This window comes from Chiloscyllium plagiosum, chromosome 1 (assembly GCF_004010195.1).
Source record: "Chiloscyllium plagiosum isolate BGI_BamShark_2017 chromosome 1, ASM401019v2, whole genome shotgun sequence".
Lineage (NCBI taxonomy): Eukaryota > Metazoa > Chordata > Chondrichthyes > Orectolobiformes > Hemiscylliidae > Chiloscyllium > Chiloscyllium plagiosum.
This window is the reverse complement of record NC_057710.1, coordinates 75,465,230-75,480,823: the sequence shown is the minus strand read 5'-3', so window position 1 is coordinate 75,480,823 and position 15,594 is coordinate 75,465,230. Positions and strand designations below refer to the sequence as shown.

The window sequence follows — 15,594 nt, the reverse complement described above, 5'->3', positions numbered from 1 at the left end:
AGTCTGATATTATATCTTCAAAGCTCTCTGTGTTTGCAGTTGTTAGGTGGGTTGACTTCAACTACTTTATACACAATTTGCTTATTGTCCCTTGAAAAATGGTAGACATAAAGAGAAAACCTTGGTAATTTTAATTGGTAGTCCATAATGAGTGAAAATGTTAGTCACTTTTCTCACCATTCAAGCATAATTCTTCTTAAAGGAGTTGGATTTTGGCTGGAAATCAGGTTGTCAAATCCACAATTGTAAGGATATACTGGTGTCCCACTTCCATTTCTGGTAATAGTCTGATTTTCCCACTTCCCAACATATCCCTTTACACAATTTGGGCAGTAACACTACCTGATGCATAACAGCCCAGTCCTCGACTGCAGGTCTATGAGGGTATTTCCACTTCCTCTTCAGAACTCTGTTTTCAATGTACTAACTCTTGGAAGTCCTTCAGCTTCAGCTTCAGCATAAACTGCCTGCATTACCTTACTTAATTCTGGGATTGCTTTCTGAGCCTCAATTAAGAAAGAACACTTCTTTGAATCATTCACATCCTTAAAGAAATTTATAGTTACTCTAGCATCTACTTGTGGCATTATTTTGACCTCTGTTTATGGACTTTGTCCAGCCAAAGGAGACAGGACGCCTACTTGTGGATCATTTCAGAGACGATCTCTGGGACACCAGCACCAACCAACACCACCACCCCGTGGCTGAACACTCAGCTCCCCCTCCCACTCCATCAAGGACATGCAGGTCCTAGGCCTCCTACATCGCTAAACTCTTACCACAAGACGCCTAGAGGAAAAACAACTCATATCCGCCTTGGGATCCTGCAACCACACGGGATCAATGTGGATTTAAACAGTTTCCTCATTTCCCTTGCCCCCATATTATCCTAGTCCCAAACCTCCAACTTGGCGCCGCCCTCCTCTCCGACCTGAAATGTCATTTCTCCTGCTCCTCGGATGCTGCCTGACCTGCTGTACTTTTCCAGTAGCACACCTCTCGACTCTGATCTCCAGCATCTGCAGTCCTCACTTTCTCCTTTGTCTAGCCATTATGGTAAAATAGCTGAAACTCGATCCTTGTTCTGTCTCTTTAACCTCACTTGGACTTTCTACTCCATCCATATCATTACCCAGAGTAATTAAATATCATCCACAAGTATTTTCTGATTGTTCTGGATAACAAATCACACGCTAGTTGTACTTTGTACAATAGAACCAGGATATATTCTCCTGTTATCCTGTTTATTAATTGCTGTATAGCATCATCATCCATAGAAACATGTTTTGAATGTCAACTCTAGACTTTCCGTGCTTTACCTGTCAACTTATGTCAGTAAAGTGTAAAAAATTATTTTTTAAACCCTGTCAGTATAAACACCAGAGTCAATTGTTTCACTATTACCTGAGATGCAATTACTATTAAAGGGATGGCAAAGGAAATCTGTTTGTCATATCTATGATTGTAAAGGTCTGCTGATGTTGTGATTTCATGTTGTTTAATGGTCCTAGGCAATCTACCAACACTTGATTGCATGGTTCTTAAAATTGGCAACAATGTTAAAAATGCTGCTTTGATTACAAGTTGAGTTTTTCAGAGTACCTCACTTGTATGACACGTTTTACAGTGTTTTACGACATGTTTATAAAGTTTTAATCAGGTAAAATGCCTGTCACCGCTTGATTTTTCCATCCTCCTACACGACCTTGCTATAGGAATTCCATGTACTACTCACAATATCTCCTTATGATATCTGTGTACTGCTATGTGTTTAACAACTATTCATCCCTCTTCTGCAAATCTGTAAGGATATCTACCTTTCCTCATTGGTACTTGGATTTGATAGCATCACTCTACAGAATTCCTTCAGCCTAAGCTTCAAAGTGTGCTGTCTGTGCTAAACTCACAATCGGTTTCTGAGCCTCAGTAAATGAAGACATGCCAAATATTTCCTTTGAAATATCCCCATCATAACGTTTCAGGTACTCCAAAATCTGCTTATGGTATAGCATTGAACTTTGGTAATGGACTTTGATCAGCTATTGTTCTAGTCACTACACACGATGGAGAAATACTTGGAACTTGTCCCTCTACCAATTCCATCTCTTTAATCTCATTCTGACTTCCTGTGATTATCGGTGAAGCTATAAACTTTACTCCAGTTAAATCATTCCCTAGGAGTAAGTTAATTTCATCCACTGGTAATTTCTGAACAACTCCTAATGTTCTGTTTAATAAATTATATTCTAATTTTACTTTAAACAACAAAACCACAATATATTCTTCACCTGTTTCATTTACTAACACTTTGACTTTCATTTCACTCTCTGGAAGGAAATCAATAATCCTTCTCCAGCAAATCAGTTTGAGTAGTTCCTGTGTCCCTTAATATTTTAGTTACATCATTTGAAGAAAAAAAATTACCTTCCCTTTTGACAGACACCCCTTATATCTCTTATCTACTTTATTCCAGGAGTATTTGCTTGCATTGTACTTAAAGTTATAATTTGAGCTGTTAAGTTTTCTTTTTAAGTTCCCTTTTCAGACTCATTGTTCTGAACCCTAATGTGTGTCATGGGTTTCCCACAGTCTGAAAGAAGGTGTCCCACTTTGGGACAATGGAAGCACTTACTCCTTTGATTTCACCACTTTCCTGAGGAAAGTGTGTCTTCTTAAGACATTTTCAACTGTCCTTTCTTTATCATTGGCTACTTGCTTTCCTTTCACTCTCCCACCTTCTGCCTTTCTTTTGCATTTATAGGGCTAACAGAAAGGAACGTATAGTTTTATGGATCACCACATAATCATAACTGTTGGACTGCTCTGTAATGGCTGACATCAACCTTCTTGAATGTTTTTGGAACTGCATATCTCAAAACAACCGGAAATTATTTCACCACACCTATAACGTGTGCCTTGTAGATAGTGGATTGATATTGGGGAGCTAGTTAGTGAGTTACTGTCTGCTGGATTCCTAGTCTCTGACCTGCTCTTATAGTTAAAATAGTTATATAGCTACTCCAGTTCTGTTTCTGACCAATGACTACCTCCACAAAGTTGAAAATTGGTGATTCAGTGATAGTATTATCATGTGGGGATGATTACATTTTCTCTTGTTGGGGATGGTCATGCACAGCGTGAATGTTACTTGCCACTTTAAGCTCTAGACTCTGCTGTTGGATGGAATACATTCTACCAACTAGTCATAGAGTCATAGAGATGTACAGCATGGAAACAGACTCTTCGGTCCAACCTGTCCATGCCAACCGATATCCCAACTCAATCTAGTCCCACCTGACAGCACCCGGCCCATATCCCTCCAAACCCTTCCTATCATATACCCATCCAAATGCCTCTTAAATGTTGCAATTGGAGCAGCCTCCACCACATCCTCTGGCAGCTCATTCCATACACAAACTACCCTCTGCGTGAAAATGTTGCCCCTTAGGTCTCTTTTATATCTTCCCCTCTCACTCTAAACCTATGCCCTCTAGTTCTGGACTCCCTGACCCCAAGGAAAAAACTTTGTCTATTTATCCTATCCATGCCCCTCATAATTTTGTAAACCTTTATAAGGTCACGCCTCAGCCTCCGGCGCTCCAGGGAAAAGAGCCCCAGCCTGTTCAGCCTCTCCCTGTAGCTCAGATCCTCCAACCCTGGCAACATCCTTGTAAATCTTTTCTGAACCCTTTCAAGTTTCACAACATCTTTCCAATAGGAAGGAGACCAGAATTGCATGCAATATTCCAACAGTGGCCTAACCAATGTCCTGTACAGCCTCAACATGACTTCCCAACTTCTGTACTCAATACTCTGACCAATAAAGGAGGGCATACCAAACGCCTTCTTCACTATCCTATCTACCTGTACTCCACTTTCAAGGAGCTATGAACCTGCACTCCAAGGTCTCTTTGTTCAGCAACACTCCTTAGGACCTTGCCATTAAGTGTATAAGTCCTGCTAAGATTTGCTTTCCCAAAATGCAGCACCTTGCAATTATCTCCATCTGCCACTTCTCAGCCCATTGGCCCATCTGGTCCAGATCCTGTTGTAATCTGAGGTAACCCTCTTCACTGTCCACTACACCTCCAATTTTGGTGTCAGTCAGATTGCACACTTAGTTCTATGTTCGCTTTTAGTTACCAAGAGGAAAACATTCAATGGAAGGAGAGAGGCAAAATAATCTCTCTACAGAAGTACTGAATATCAGAAAAGAAATTACTTCAAACTTTCTTTTTTAAAATAATGGGTTAAAATCAGTGAAGAAAGAGTTGAAGTTTTTTACCTGACACTCATCAGGACTGACGCAGCAAAGAACATACCTTAGAAAGGGAATATCAATTTATGCAACATGTGAAGAAGGTGCTGATTGTTTGGTACGATTGTTGTCAAAAGTAATAAAAACTGTCAATATTAATTAGCTGAAGAGCTCAGACCAGACAGGTAAATCTTCATTGATTTGGATACTGTCCTTGTAATACTGCAGTCTTGGTTACCATTTTCTCAAGGAAGAAGATATAATGTATGCCTGTATTTTTGCCTACATGGAACAGGGTTGCTGTATATGAATACGTGTCAATTTTGATAACATACAAAAAATTACATTGCAAGCCCAACTGATAATCTTAAATTTGTTGGTGGTGTAATTATTAGTAACATCAGGATTATTTGGCAAACTTCACTGAATAGCAGAATCACAACTAATGTGGACATGATGTCCTGAGGTTTACAAGCAAAGCCTGTTCAGCAGGATTGGCACACTGCCCACTGCAAACAGTCAAATAGCATGTTGTTTTATGCAGTCCATTAGACACTGGAATATATAGCCCAAGCTCTTAGTATAATATTGAAACTGAAACTCATAAAGCACATTACCCTTTGGGTAGTAGGGTAAAACAATCTTTTTTAGCCTGATGGTAGCATTCTGATAGTAGAGAAAACCATTTGTGTTTACTCCAAGTTAGTAAATGAGTTGGCTAGATTCACTTGTACCAAATCTTTGGGACATCTGTCCCTTCCATGGAAATGTGATATGTAAATAACTAGCCCAATTTCAACTTTTTAATCAAGCAGCTAATTTCACTGTGCTGTACCTCAATTTCTCTGAGTCCCTGACCCAACCTTAGAATCATAGAATCATACAGTACAGAAGAAGCCCTTTGGCCTATCAAGTTTGTATCAACAAAATACTTCTCTAAACCTACACTAATCCCGCTTTCCATCACTTAGTCCAGATCCTTGGAAGTAATGAGTTTAATGAGTATGTAATGTATTTTTAAAGGTTGTGAGGTTTTCCCATCTCAACTAGCCTCCCAGGCAGTGCATTCCAGCCCTCTACCAACATCTAGGGTAAAGGTAAAGTCACCACAGCCTTAACAGACTTTAGGGTTGCTTTCACATTGAAGAGAGATGACTGATGGCTGTTTTACCTGAGGATCACCACACGTTAGGCAAAAGGAGAGGTTGAGAAGGAGAATCCTTTGCGGCAAACTCAGTCAGTGTGGGAATTAAACTGCCATTGTTGGCATCACTCTGCATTGCAAATCAATTGTTCAGCCAACTGAGCTAACAGACCCTTAGCCCTGGGTGAAATTCCCTTTGAACCTCCTGCTTTTCACCTAAAAATTAAACTCCCTTGTCATTGATCCTTCAACTAAGGGAAACAGCTATTTCTGTCCCCCCATTCTTGTCCCTTATAATCTCATATAACTCAGTCAGGTGCACTCTTAGTCTACTTTGGTCTAAAGAAAGCACCCAAACTTATCTAGCCTCTCTTTATAACTAAGACAACATCCAACTCAGACAATATTCTCATAAATCTCCTCTGTACCTCCCCCACTACAATCACATCTGAATGTGGTGACCTGAACTGCACACAGTACTCCAGCTGTGGTCCAACCAAAATTCTGTAAAGTTTCAACATTGCCTCCTGTTCTTATAAACCATGTTACAACTGATTAAGACAATATGCTTTCTCAACTACCCTTTTAACTTGTCCTACCATCTTCAAGGATTTGTGGACTTGCAGTCCAAGATCCCCGTAATGTCCTGTCATTCATTAAGTATTCTCTTGTCTTGTTCCTTCTTCCAAACTGCTATACCTCACATTTATTGGGATTAAATTCCATCTGTCACTGCTCTACCTATCTGACCAACCTGTATATATCCTTCTGTAACCTAACACCTCCTTCCTCACTGTCAGCCAGTTGGCCAATCGTCGTGTCATCTACAGATGTACATATCCGCCACAATCCCTCTCACATCTCATATTCCCTTCTGCATTGTTTATACATATTACCAACAATAAGGGACTCAGCACTGGCCCCTGTGGAATACCACTGAACACCAGTCACATAAACAGCACTCTAACACCACCCTCTGTCTGCTACCATGTTGGATCTTGGATCTAACTTTGCCAAGTTACCCTAGATCCAATGCACTATTAGATTCTTTCATATGGGATCTTGTCAAACACTTTGCTAAAACCCTTCTTGGACCCCTCTTCCAGCTGAGCAGCCTCTCTGAGACTGTATTCAACTGAGGTTCACACGGCTGTACGCCAGTATTGAATGACTGACACAATTCCAGCTCTCTGGCTGTTCTGAGCAGGGCTTCCCTTCCAATGGGTCATTCTTTGTCCCACCTACATAAAGCCAACTAACAACAGCAGTTTCGCAACATGGAGTTACCTTCTCTGGAATTCTGTCACAGACAAACTGACAGACTCTTGAACTGATCTAGGTGACCTATCAAAACTTTTCAAGACAGTCCTGAACTTGTTACAAAGCAGGAAACATTGGAACATCTTATAACCAACAGAGAAAATGCTGGAAAGTCTCAGCAGGTCGGGCAGCATCTGTAAGGAGAGAAAAGAGCTGACATTTCAAGTCTAACTGTCCCTTTGTCAAAGCATTTTCTCTGTTGGTTTCAGATTCCAGCATCCGCAGCAATTTGCTTTTATTTGGAACATCTTATGCCTTGAATGCTACAATTCTCCAGCTAACACAATAGAAATGACTACATAAGGTTTGTTTTATCACTAACAGCTAATACTCAATTTCAATTAATTGCAAGCACCGAGTTCCTTATTAAGTTAAAGCATTAAATATTAAGAAGGTGAAAATTCAGAAATTCATAAATCATTGAGAAGGTAATGAGTCACCCATTTAGATATAAACCTCACTCTGCCTCATGAAGACCAGTTGAAGTGAAACAGAAATTGGGCAATTTGGAGTAAACTGAAATCTTCTAGTTTCATTAATAATTTACGTGTTCCAGGAAATAAAACTAAAACATTTTAAAAGAACCCACTGCATTTTCCCCACCAGAGAAACTTAACATAATTAATTAAATGTTTTAAGACACAAAGGACATAATGCTTGATGACAATAGATTTCATTAATTCATTTGAAACATAGTTAAGAAAGAAATTACTATCAGATGATATTTGGAAATTAAATTAATTGAGATGGAGAATGAAAAGACAGCATTAGTTCAAATTATTTATTCATCGAAGTAACTATGAGTACAAACAATTTCTTTACAAGTAAAATTTAGGTAATTAATCACTACCCCTGTTGTATGTTTTATTCATCAATAGCATTGAATAATGTTAAATCCAATTAAAGTTAGTCAATCATATGAGCTAATTGATAATTTTCTTTATTTGATTGTAATGAAACACATTAATCTAATAATTCACCTATACATTAACCACTAGAATGCTGTTCCTTCATTGTAGAACTTTGCCATTGTTTTATTTATTTGCAATTTGATGTTTTGACGATTAAACAAAAGGTTAACATTTATTACCAATCCTTTAGTGTCTTTGACAAGGTAGAGGCAAGCTGCTGCTTTGTTGAACTTCTTGAAGATTGTTGCAGCTGTACTCTTCCAGACAAGTGAAGACTACTCCAACACATTTCTGACTCGTAGCTTGTAAATGGTGGACATGACTTTAGGAGGCAGGAAGAAAGATACTCGTCAGATTTTCCAAGTTCTGAAGTGCCCTTATAGCTACAGTATTTGGGGAGCTGATGGCCCAGTGTTATTATCATTGAACTGTTAATCTAGAGACCAGGTAAAGTTCTGGGAACCCGGCTTTGAAACCCACCATTGCAGATGGTGCAATTTGAATTGAAATTTTAAAAAATCAGGAACTAAGAATCTACTGATGGCCATGAAACCATCAGTTGGAAAAAAAAAACACAGGAATTGCTGGAGAAGCTCAGCAGGTCTGACAGCATCTGTGAAGGGTTAATGTTTCAGGCCTGGAGACTCTTCCTCAGAACAGATGGTAGCTAAGAAAGTGTTGATTTTTATTCAGAAGATAGGGTGGATAGAGGGGGTAAGGAGTAAATGATAGGTGGGGATAGAGCCGAAAGAGAGAGAGAAGAGCCATTGGACAGACAAAAAAATGGATAATGATCTGGCTAGGAAGGTGAATAGCTGTTAATGGAGACTGTTAGTGGCTAACATTGGGTTGTATGTATTAGCAGATCATAAGGCCTGCTATGTGGGGGTGACGGCTAGAACATGGGAGAGTTCAAACCCTAAAGTTAGAGAACTTGATATTGAGTCCAGAAAACTGCAGAGTCCCCAAGCAGAAAATGAGGTGTTGTTCTTCCAGCGTAAGCTGAACTTCGCTGGAGTGTTGCAACAAAGCTGAGACAGAGATATTAGCCAGGGAGAAGATGATGTGTTGGAGCGACAGGCAACTGGAAACTCAGAGTTTCTTTTGCAGGCAGAGTATAGGTGTTCTGCGACATAGTCACCTAGTCTACACTTAGAAGAGACCACATTGTGAGCAGCTAATGCAGTAGACTGGATTGTGTGTGTGAAGTGCAGGTAAAGTGCTGCTTCACCTGGAAGTTATGTTTGGACCCTTGGATACTGAGGAAGGAGGAGGTAAATGGGTAGGTGTTACACCTTTGGTGATTGCATGGAAAGGACCGATCCGATTCACCAATATCCTTTAGGGAAGGAAACTGCCACCTTTACCTAGTCTGGCCCACAAGTGACTCCAGACCTACAGCAATGTGGTTGACTCTTAACTGCCCTCTGGGCAATTAGGGAATGGGCATTAAATACCATCTAGCCAGCGATACCTTTGTCCCATAAAAAGGTGACTTATGTGGCTGATCCAGTTAGGATTCTTGCCAATAGTGATCCATAGAAATCTGATAGTGGTGTATTTAACTATGGTAATGTTGTTGAATGTCAAGTTCAGATGGTTGCACCCCTCTAAATGGCTGAAATTTGCAACAGGTATCTTTCCATCATGTGCGGTGGCATCATGCATAGCATCACCACTCCACAGTATACATGGCAGCCTGGTCAGAAGAAACCCATGTAGACACAGGGAGAACACAAAAGCTCCACACAGTTGGGTTGCCAAAGGCTGGAATTGAACCTTGGCCCTGGTCTATGAGGCAGCAGTGCTAGTTACTGTGCCACTGAGGGAGAACCTGGATTTTTGACCCAGCAACAGTGAAAGAAGACTAATGTATTGTCAAGTCAGGATGGTGAGTTGCTTGGAGGGGATGATGTTCCCATGTATCTGCTACCCTTCTCCTTCTAGTTGGGAGTGATTGTGGATTTGGAAGGTTCTGAGAGCCTTGCTGAAGTTTTGTAGTTTTAGCTTAGATTAGATTCCCTACAGTATGGAAACAGGCCCTTCGGCCCAACAAGTCCACTCAGACCCTCCGAAAAGTAACCCACCCAGACCCATTCCCCGACCCTATATTTACCCCAGCCTAATGCACCTAACACTTTGGGCAATTTAGCATGGTCAATTCACCTGACCTGTGCATCTTTGGATTGTGAGAATTGGATTGTGCTAACTCCACACAGACAGTTGCCCAAGGCTGGAATCAAACCCAGGTCCCTGGCACTGTGAGGCACTAATGCTAACCACTGATCCACCGTGCCACCCTAAAGTGAATCTTGTAGAGGGTACATGTGTTTGCTATTGAGTTTTGTTCAAAGAAAATAATGGGTATGTGCGAATGTGGTGTCAATCAAACAAGCTGATTTATCTCGAACTGTGTCAAGCTGCTTAAATGTTGTTGGAACTGCACTCAATCCAGGAAGGTAGGGACCATTCTATCACACTCCTAACTTGTGCCTTGTGGATGGTGGACAGCCTTTGGGGAGTGAGGAGTGAATTACTCGCCACAGGGTTCGTAGCCTCTGTCCTGTTTTTGTAGCCATTGTATTTATGTGGCAAGTCAAGTTCAGTTTCTGATCAATGGTGACCCAGGATGTTGATAATAAGGGATTCAGTGATGGGAACTACTGTGAAGTAACAATGGTGAGATTCTCTATTGTTAAAGATGCTCATTGCCTGGTCCTTGTGTGCCCATTTGCATTTTGCTGTGACAACAAACCCTATGGACATTACTTGAGTGATAGGTCTGCCTGGCTGTGAAAGCCAGGAGTTAATTTTTAACAATAGTTTCTGATGGTTTACTGCCTTGAAAGTGTGAGAGAAATGCAACGATCTTATTGTATTGGAATACTATCCCACTTCACTTACTGCAATTACATTAGCATGACTGAAAACTTATTCATCTTAGAATCTGTGTTATGGGTCCTTTTATGGTGTAATGGTAGTGTCCCTACCTCTGGACTGAGAGATTGTGGTTCAAGTCCTAACCGCTCCAGAGTTGTGTAATAACAGCTCTGAACAGATGGATTAGAAAAATATGTTTACTAAACAAAAAGAATCTTTGTTAGAACTGGATACGTAACAGATTTGAAAATTAAAAGTCACTTACACAGTCCACTGCTGAGGTAAGATGTCCAATGTTTCTGCCTCTAAAAGTCGTGATAAAAGCAGGAGTAATTCCTGTCTTTTCCAGCTAGGTTGAGGAACATACAGTCTATATTGTACATAAGCATGAACAGAGTTGTCATACATATCGCAAAATGCAGTAAAGTCAAGAAGATTATATTGGCTGCTGGTATTCAGAAGTTGATTTCAATCCATTTTCATGATGAAACTATTATCTTATGTTGGCCCAGCAACTAAGAGTATTACTGTGTCAGGGGATCTGCACTCAATTTTTTTGTGTCACAGAAGTTGCGCACTTGAAATGATCTCTCAGACTATTAGCAATTGGGTTTAGTGTGATTCTTTTCAACCATATTAACTTAAGATACTGCAATCTTCATCAACTTTTGACTTAAAAAAATCAGACATAATTATCAAATTGTTTCTAGTACTTTTTCAGAGCATCATTGCTCTTTCAATAGCATAGAATGATGGCATTTCTTGCTAAAGGAATAGAGTATAAAAGTAGGGAAGTTTTGCTGCAACTGTACAAGGTATTAATGAGACTGCACCTGAAATACTGCATACAATTTTAGCACCCTCCCCCTCAATACTTGAGAAAGGATGTAATTGTAAAAGGGAGGCAGTTCAGAGGAGTTTCACTAGATTGATGCAGAGATGGGGGATTTGTCTTATGAAGTAAGATTGAGCTGTTAGGTTTATATTGGCTGCTGGTATTCAGAAGTTGATTTTAGAAGCTGGAGTTTAGAAAAATGAGAAGAGATCTGATTGAGGTATACAGATGCTAAAGGAGATTGACAAATTAGACATAGAAAAGATGTTTTCTCATGTGGTGGAATCTAGAACAAGAGATCAGAGCTTTAGCAAATTAAAAATGGAGATGACGAGAAATTATTTCTCTTAAAGGATCATGAGTCTGTGGAATTCACTACATTAGAGTTTGTTGGACACAGATATTAAGTAAACTTAAGGAGGAGATTGACAGATTTTTAATTGATAATGGGTTGAAGAGTTATGGAGAGTGGGCAGGAAAATGGAATTAAGGTCGAGCTGAGAGCAACCACAATTGTATTGAATGGTGGAACAGACTTGAGGGGTTAAGTTACCTACTTCTCCTTGTTCTCATATTTTTATGCTCTTATTTCTTCTTTAACATGCCTTGCTCTTGTCAGACTGTGCAGTTACTGCAGATAATAAACCTGGATGTTAAATCAATTTCAGATTATCATGACCAGTGAATCACTAATGGATGTTTGTCAGTGATGATTTTCATTTACATTTATGCATAAGAAGACATATTATTGTGAATCCATTAACATGCATGTATGCATTTTAAATCACTTTAGTGCTTTCATTACTTAAGTGTATTTTCAGAAGCATTCTTCATTTGATCATTTTTGATGCAGGAACTTAAATTTGTCAAATTATGTGAGGCCTTCTAGTACCACCTAAAGAAAATGTATAAATGTACAGTGATGAGATGCACTAATGTAGACCATAAATTCCTTGCTTGCCATCTCTTCAAAAAAAATTAGTCAAATTTTCTAATTCTGAAGTTTTGATGAGTACTCGAGAGAGCAGCTGCTTACTGAAGGAGCTACAGCTGGTGCCATTCTGCTTGACATGGAGCTGGGAATATTCTGCAATCACATCAATATGATGGAAGTTAATGGAGGAATCATTTCACAGATACATGGTGTAACGTAACTCCAATGAGAATTGACTCAGCTCTTTGCTGCTGCTGCTTTCTAATGCCAATGCAAAGAAATCCTATTAGAACATTTACATTTGGTGTGAGTAATATCCTTGAGCTTCCATGCCTGAAATGTATCAGACCATCTGTGGGCCAGTGAGACAAGAACCTTTATCCCTTCAGTGATCTAGCAGCCAGATGTACTGAGTAAAACGAAAATCAAGAAATCCCATTCTATTTGCCCTGAATTAACAAGCTGGAGCCTGGCACTGCCCAGGGCATAATTTCAATTGATGCAAGAGAGATGATAGAAAACGATACAATGAATGACAGACACTGTTATTTTTATTAGTTTTCAGCATATCACCAGAAAAATGAAGGGTAGGAGCCAATTTTTACACGACATTGTAATTATATTATTAAAAAATAGTTCCACTGGACTGGAAATCATTACCAATCTGCTGGACTTCGAGGGCAAAATAAGATACCAGCTGGAAACTTGATAAATCCATTAGTAAGTTACGTAGCAATGTTGATGTTTGTAATATGCTCCCTCCCAAAATGTTCTTTCCCCTGTGTAAAAATCACAAAATATTATAAGTTCAATGAATCAAATAACTGTATCAAATGATTGAAAACAATTACACAATAATTAATCTCAAAACCATTTTTGCAGAGATTATTTCCACACACACTTATAAACTGTTCTCTAATCAAACATTTTTACTGAACTTCAGAAATGATGAAATCTCCATAATAACTTTAAATGAACAAATTTGTTGGGAAGGGCTATAACAATGGAAATCTAGCTTTGTCTCTGTTCATTTTTTGAAGTGGGCTGATGGAAAGCTGGTGGTGGAGGATGGTTGTTTTTCAGATTGGAGGCTTGTGACCAGCAGTGTTCCATAAAGATCAGTACTGGGTCCACTGTTATTTGTCATTTATATAAATGATTTGGATGAGAATGTAGGAGAAATGGTTAGTAAGTTTATGGATGACATCAAAATTGGTGGTAGAGTGGATAGTGAAGAAGAATATCTAAAGTTACAAAGAAATCTTGATCAATTGGGTCAATGGGCTGAGGAGTGGCAGATAAAGTTTAATTTGGATAAATACAAGGTATTGCATTTTGGTAACATAAAACAAAGGCAGGACGTATGCAGTTAATAGTGGGACTCTGGGTGGTGTTGTATACCAGGGAAAGCAGGGGCTAGGGTGCATAATTCTTTGAAATTTGCATCACAGGTAGACAGGATGGTTAAGAAGGTCTTTAGCACGCTTGTCTTCATTACTCAGATCTTTGAGTTTAGGAATTGGGATGTCAGGTTGAAGTTATACAGGACATTGGTGATGGCTCTTCTGTAGTACTGTATGCAGTTCCAGTTGCCCTCTTATAGGAAGGATATTATTAAACTGATGAAGATTCAGAAATGATTTACCAGGATATTACCAGGAATGGAGAGTTTGAATTGTAGTTAGGTTGGATAGGCTAGGACTTTTGTTACTGGAGTGTTGGAGGATTATAAAATCATGAGGGACATAGGTAAGGTGAATAGCAAAGGTATTTTCCCTAATGTGGGGGAGTTGAAACTAGGGGGTATATTTTTAATGTGGGAGGAGAAAGATTTAAAAAGAACATGAGGGACAACTTTGCTGCAGGTGCAGTAGATATTTTAAGAAGTTCATGAATTTGAAAATTTTGGAGGAAAATGGGCCAAGCGCAGGCAGACAGGACTAGTTTAGTTTGGGAGCATGGTCAGCATTGACCTTATGAATTAATGACTATGAATATAAAGAACTCAAAGTTTAAAATCCAAAGATAAACTTTGAAATAAAATTTTAAATTAAAGACATGTCTGGTCTGAATCTTAGCATTGTTTTATAACTGAATGAATCAGATGGAAGTAGTTTTATAAGTGTTCTAATGGTAAAGATACTCCCACAGGGCCACAGGGCTAGTGAAATGTTGAGAAAGACGGTCTTCATGGTAACCTCAGCCAGTGTGGGATTAGAACCGAAACTGATGGTGTCACTCTGCATTGCAAACCAACTGAGTTAAGCCACTCTCTATTGTAATTGACTGAGGAAAATGTGTTAATAATCAGTTCAGCCATTATCTTATTGATTGCTGGAGTAGGCTCAAGGAACTCAGTGGCCTATATTTGCTGCTAACTTCTATGACCGTATCTATTTATATGTTCATAATACATGATGATTTCTTAATGAATACTGCTGAATTCTAATGATCAATGTTAATTTATTTATTGGGTTACAGGTTCTATCTTTTAACATCTAAAAGGACAACGACAACAGATGCATGGGAACACCAACAACTCTAAGTTCCCCTCCAAACCATCCAGTGTCACCAAATATATTGCTATTTGTTCAGTGTTGCTGGGTCAAAATCCTGGAAGTCTTCCCTAACAGCATTGTGGATCTACCTACATTGCGTGGACAGTCGTGGTTAATTAAGGCATCTGACTACCACCTTGTTAAGGGAAACTAGATGGTCAACAAATGCTGATCCAGCCAGTGACGCCTACATTTCCTGAATGAATAAAAAAGAATCACCTGATAGATTCCTCCATTGATGTCTTTGAAGAAACCTGAGTGGACCGAGCAGGTAATGTAGATAACAGAGTCTTTATAGCTGAGATTTGACGCACTGCCAAATGAACAATTTTTATCCATAATTTTTCCATTTCTAGCTTGATTTTCACAAAATCATAGAGCCATACAGCATGGATACAGGCCTTTTTGCCCAATTCATCCATGCTGACCAGGTTTCCTAAACTGACCTCATCACATTTGCCTGCATTTGGCCCATATCCATCGAAACCTTCCCTGTCCAAGTGTCTTTTGAAATGTTGTAATTGTACCTGCTTTTATTACTTCCTAATTAGATTAGATTAGATTACATTACAGTGTGGAAACAGGCCCTTCGGCCCAACAAGTCCACACCGACCCGCCGAAGCGAAACTCACCCATACCCCTACATTTACCCCTTGCCTAACACTACGGGCAATTTAGCATGGCCAATTCACACCGACCCGCCGAAGCGAAACTCACCCATACCCCTACATTTACCCCTTGCCTAACACTACGG

At 39.4% G+C, this 15,594-nt stretch overlaps 1 protein-coding gene across 3 annotated transcripts in view; it reads left to right on the top strand.

Moving 5' to 3' along the window:
• Positions 1 to 15,594, top strand: part of htr1aa (5-hydroxytryptamine (serotonin) receptor 1A a) — an 86,590-nt gene that overhangs the window by 44,517 nt on the left and 26,479 nt on the right. For all 3 annotated transcript variants that reach the window (XM_043689480.1, XM_043689452.1, XM_043689438.1), the window contains exon 2: positions 14,764 to 15,111. The gene's annotated coding sequence lies outside the window, so the exon portion shown is untranslated. The remainder of the gene's footprint in view (positions 1 to 14,763; positions 15,112 to 15,594) is intronic.